Below are 4846 nucleotides of genomic sequence, written 5' to 3'. Positions count from 1 at the left end.
TGGCACTTGGTAATGTTTGGGTAAATACGAATGAGGTTTTGTTGTAGAGTCCACAGAAGCACGTCTTCCAAAGCTCCGCCCTCGACGATTCAAAATGATGTTCTTGTATGAGGGACTGAGCGAGCGAGTGGGCGAGAGAGGGAGAGAGCGAGAGCGCAATCGGTCGGAAATCCCTTCACTCTCACATAGGCTATCCACAGTATACAAGCGCGCGGTGAGCTGCGGCAAGAGCCCGAGCCCCGGCGTCTTCAGTAACACTGAATAGTGAACTGATGATGAGAGCACGCGCACTGGACGCTACCGGACATTGCCTTGGAAGATTTTTCTGTTTTCACTTTTATGCACAGACAGTTGCTGACCGAAGGTCTAAGTTTTGAAGGATGTTGTCGTGTGGAATTGGAGGTGTCGGGATGCTGTGAGCCCGGTCTGGAGTAGCGCTGGTTCGGGGTTTCCCTGAGCGAGCGAGTGGGCGAGAGAGGGAGAGAGCGAGAGCGCAATCGGTCGGAAATCCCTTCACTCTCACATAGGCTATCCACAGTATACAAGCGCGCGGTGAGCTGCGGCAAGAGCCCGAGCCCCGGCGTCTTCAGTAACACTGAATAGTGAACTGATGATGAGAGCACGCGCACTGGACGCTACCGGGCATTGCCTTGGAAGATTTTCTGTTTTCACTTTTATGCACAGACAGTTGTTGACCGAAGGTCTAAGTTTTGAAGGATGTTGTCGTGTGGAATTGGAGGTGTCGGGATGCTGTGAGCCCGGTCTGGAGTAGCGCTGGTTCGGGGTTTCCTTTCGTGCGCAAGGAGAGGACGCTTCTCTCTGATGTGCGTAACCACCATCAGCCAAGTTGCGCGCTGTTATTTTCTGACGTAACACTTTTTTTTCTACAGTTCTAGTGGACCCTCCGTGTTAAAAAGAGGAATTTTACGGAAAACCAAGAGAGCTGACAGCGGAAACGGGTGCTGTTTTGTATCGACAGGATTGCGGTGGTGCTGAATTTTGGATATCCAAAGCGCTTGATTTGTAGCGTGCAAAGGGAAAGCGGCACTCGGTCCGACCCCATCGGTCAAGAGTAGCTACAACGCAGAGAAGTAGCTATCCATTAAGGTATATGAGATTTATTTTTTTTTATTTTTTTTGCTATTGATATTTATACATTTGCACATTTGTTCGTCTTACCAATGTGTGCGCTCTCATGTTGTCCGTAATGAGGTTACGATAGGAGCCATGTAGAGATACTTTTTTTATAGAGAGAGGTAGCCCGTGTTTGTTTCTGTGCATTTATGTAAATCATAATTACGACAGACATATAATATAACTCGACAGAGTGCTGTCACAAGGTTGCGTGATTATTTGAGTTTTCATTATAATAAACGCCGAGCAGATAACTGTGAAGGGCTGCACGCCTCAGTTTAAATATCAAGAATTTATCGATATCTCAAGTTAACATCACCCTCGATTGTCCTCAGAGCTGATTAGCTCACATGTGACATGTTTTCCCTACACTACTGCTATTGATTTTTCTACATGAAACCGAGCGCTCGGGTGGATTGCCAATCCACGCTTGCTATTACATTTCCACATATAGAAAATAAGCCCTTGACCCCATGGATCCACAGATATAGCCTAACATCTTCATGTAGCTCAAGTGCCGGTCAGTGCATCTTCGCGTAGATTTTAATCGATTCCTCGCTCTAATATGAAATATTCAAAATTTTTCAGTGCGCCCGAGAACGAGCGCATTATAGATGAGAAAAAACCCCACATCTGACAGGAAACTCTCACAGGAACTGAGCTTATTGCATGTAAACTTGTTCGACGCTTGTAAGCACTGTTCATAGTAGACAGAATAATGAATCTGTATATATTTTGTGAGCTTTTATGGATAAACCCTTAAGTTTGCTATCTTATTTGGTTATTCCTCGCTCCCACAACACCTGTTGCTCTCGTTTTGCGCATTTCTCACATATAGGCTAGCCCTACTTTTCCATCTTCACTGCGTTTAAAATTTCTGCGGTTAACTTAACCCGCAGAATGTCGGCTAGTCAACATTTCACGAGATGCACTAGTATCTTTCCTTGGTACCAGTCACCAGTAATCGTTAATGAACAAAGCATTGCCTGTCACAACAGCGGAATCCGGTCTTTCTGGCCGCTCCCGTCGTCGGGTTGCTTTTAAACCTGTTCGTCTGGTCCGACTGAGAGAAACAGGTGTGAAAACACAGGAAAGGCTTCAACTTCATTCCGCCCAGCTGTGATCGGACATCTCGATTCTTTCTGTGGTTCATTTGTAGGCAAAGCGTTCAGCCGGATGTAAAATTGTACAGCAGCCCGCAATGGCTTGCAAATGACCTGGTCTAACTCGGAGCGCATTCATCCGCAGGTAAAAGTCATTTCCCTTCCGCAATCATCGAGATAGTGTTCTGTAGGCATCAGCACAAGCACGCCGGCACTTGAGCAAGATTCTCGTGCCGTTCCGGTAGATTATTGATCTGTGGATCTTATAAACACGTTATGTTATCCCCCCCTCCATGTCTTTAATGTAGGCTACTGAAACTATATTCGTCCCTCAACCTGGGCAGTTATAGGCGAATGCGATTTGAATTTATGGAATGGGGGGATGGGGGTGGCTGACCCCCTATAAAGACTTGTACTTTCTAAGGAAGTCAAAACCAAAGTTTTTACATGTAACTCCCAACGTTTCAGTGAGATTGTAAGTAACCACAAAAGTTACAAGTTAGTGGGCTTGTATTTTCACCTAATAAATTGGCGCTCACGAACAGAAATCGTGTTGTCTGAGGAGGAAACTATAGCAACAGCAGACCGCTGAGCCTTTCGGACGGTACGTTGACAAAACATACGTTATCATGTTTTATCAGTTTATTATAGATCTACGTCTCAAAAATGGGCTATATAACTTTACTATTGTTATAGTTAACGTTCTCTGTCAACCATATCTACCGTCTTGTTATTATTCCATGGAGATTCCTTTTAAAAGTTAAAAAGCACTTAAGAATTAGCACATTTCGGGCAGTTGATCGTGATACAACGTGTCTCCTGATTATAACTAGCCCTTAGTAAACTTGATGGGCGTAAACGCTCCACACCGAGTATGAGAGTCCAGAGAAACGGGAGGGAATGAGACTCCTCTTGCACACACAGAGAGCCACATTTGCCATTTGAATGGACCGAAACTTCAACGTTCAAATGCCAAGTAACCGAGTGTAAATGTTTTTAAAATGGGTCTTGTTAGAAATCACATGTAGATTTGACTGTAAATGAAATACACATTACAGTGCCCAAATGAGCAGACTCAAAGGTTATGAGTTGCTTCCTTGAAGTTGTTTCTAGTCTTTACTGTGACAGGCTTTTTTTTTTCTTTTTGATTAATATGCCCATGTATAAATTATTAGTTTAATTAGCTAATTTGTCCACTTCTTGTGTAATGACAATTTCCAGCTGACAAAACCAACCTAAAATGATACATTTCAGCATTTCTGTGCTTATGGGTTTGTTTTACTGTAGGAAATAATGCAAACAAATTTCTTCGGTTTCATTTCTTGTAAGGCAACATCTAGAATCCTTCAACTATATATATAAAGATTAATTTTAATTAGTTAATATAATGTGCATTTATACTGTTCATGGAAAATAATTGTCTATTGGTCAAAACGACTAAATAACAAGCAGTCAACCAGTGTTGAGCTTCTTCCTTCCCATGTTGACAGCATTACAAAAGTAATACATATATCAAGTAAAATAAAACCTATTTCACTAATTTTATTACAACCTCTTGGTCTGTTTAACCCATAATATTAGCAGCAGTCCTCCCGTCTTTGTCTATGTTATCAGTGTGTGTGTGTGTGTGTGTGTGTGTGTTTAGCCATGTGTAATGGTGTGTGAGAGTCTGCGTGCCAGCCTTGTGACTGGCCAGCTCTCTCTGTGTAACAGCCTGGTAGACATCAGCGGGGCAGCAGTTCATCTCATCTGAAAGCGGGCGCAGACTAATCTGGCCCCACAATGGCTGAATTAAATAATTAAAGTAATCCTCTATGCCTCGCACTTGGCTGGGAGGGGGGCCTTGGACCACCCATCCAGAACAGGTCACTGAACGCCGTGGAGCTGGTGGCCCATAGAGCCTAGATGGCTGCAGCCGAGGACAAAAGCTCACATGAACTCAACTCATTGGCTGTGGGCGCTGGCATCAAAGTATTGACGCACTCAGTATTTAGGATGTGGTTGGTTAGTGTTTATTGCCTACTGAACTACATTTTAGCTCATTTATGTGGTTTCAGGAGGATTCAGTTATGTGGTCTCCATGAGAATGAGCAAATATGAATGCATTTTATTCACAGGTCAGTACACACTTTTTCGATCTCCTTGCTGATTAATAGGCAACTTTATTCAATTGGTGAGTCTATCGGCTTACCTCGTGTAACCGTAAGCAAATAAATCTTCTGCTTTTATGCTATATTTCTTGTATACGCACTTCAGGTGCACACTAAAATGTCAGTTGAGCCGAATGAGTTAACCATTAACCTAGGACAGATGCTGCACTCACACTTCCTTCTGAGTCAATCATTCTCCTGGCTTCAGACAAGAGCTGACTCCTGAACCCTCATAAATGTCACCGCTTTAATTTAATTCTTTAATTATCGTGTTGAAACCGGAATGGGGAGGGGTTAGAACAATCATTGACTGAGTGTGTTACCATGACGCAGGGCCACTGCTGTGTCTCGTCCAGGAATCTGACTCCTGCCACGGCGGTTACGTAAATGCTTTTATTGCTTTATTTTCCCCAGAATCACCTTGCTGTTTCATGCTGAGCTGGATGCCACCTGGGAGGG

The 4846-nt window shown here is 43.6% G+C and overlaps 1 protein-coding gene across 3 annotated transcripts in view; it reads left to right on the top strand.

The window, feature by feature from the left end:
* Positions 1-653: 653 nt before the first annotated feature.
* LOC107738605 (protocadherin-1-like) overlaps positions 654-4846 on the top strand; it is a 193057-nt gene continuing 188864 nt past the window's right edge. For 2 of the 3 annotated variants that reach the window (XM_016550374.1, XM_016550373.1), the window contains exon 1: positions 655-1107. The gene's annotated coding sequence lies outside the window, so the exon portion shown is untranslated. Of the gene's footprint in view, positions 1108-4846 lie in introns of all 3 variants that reach the window. The other variant, XM_016550372.1, reaches the window with a different exon arrangement.

This window comes from Sinocyclocheilus rhinocerous, unplaced genomic scaffold, assembly GCF_001515625.1.
Source record: "Sinocyclocheilus rhinocerous isolate Xijiao unplaced genomic scaffold, SAMN03320098_v1.1 scaffold2509, whole genome shotgun sequence".
Lineage (NCBI taxonomy): Eukaryota > Metazoa > Chordata > Actinopteri > Cypriniformes > Cyprinidae > Sinocyclocheilus > Sinocyclocheilus rhinocerous.
The sequence above is the reverse complement of the archived record's forward strand: the minus strand, read 5'-3'. Positions and strand labels throughout refer to the sequence as shown.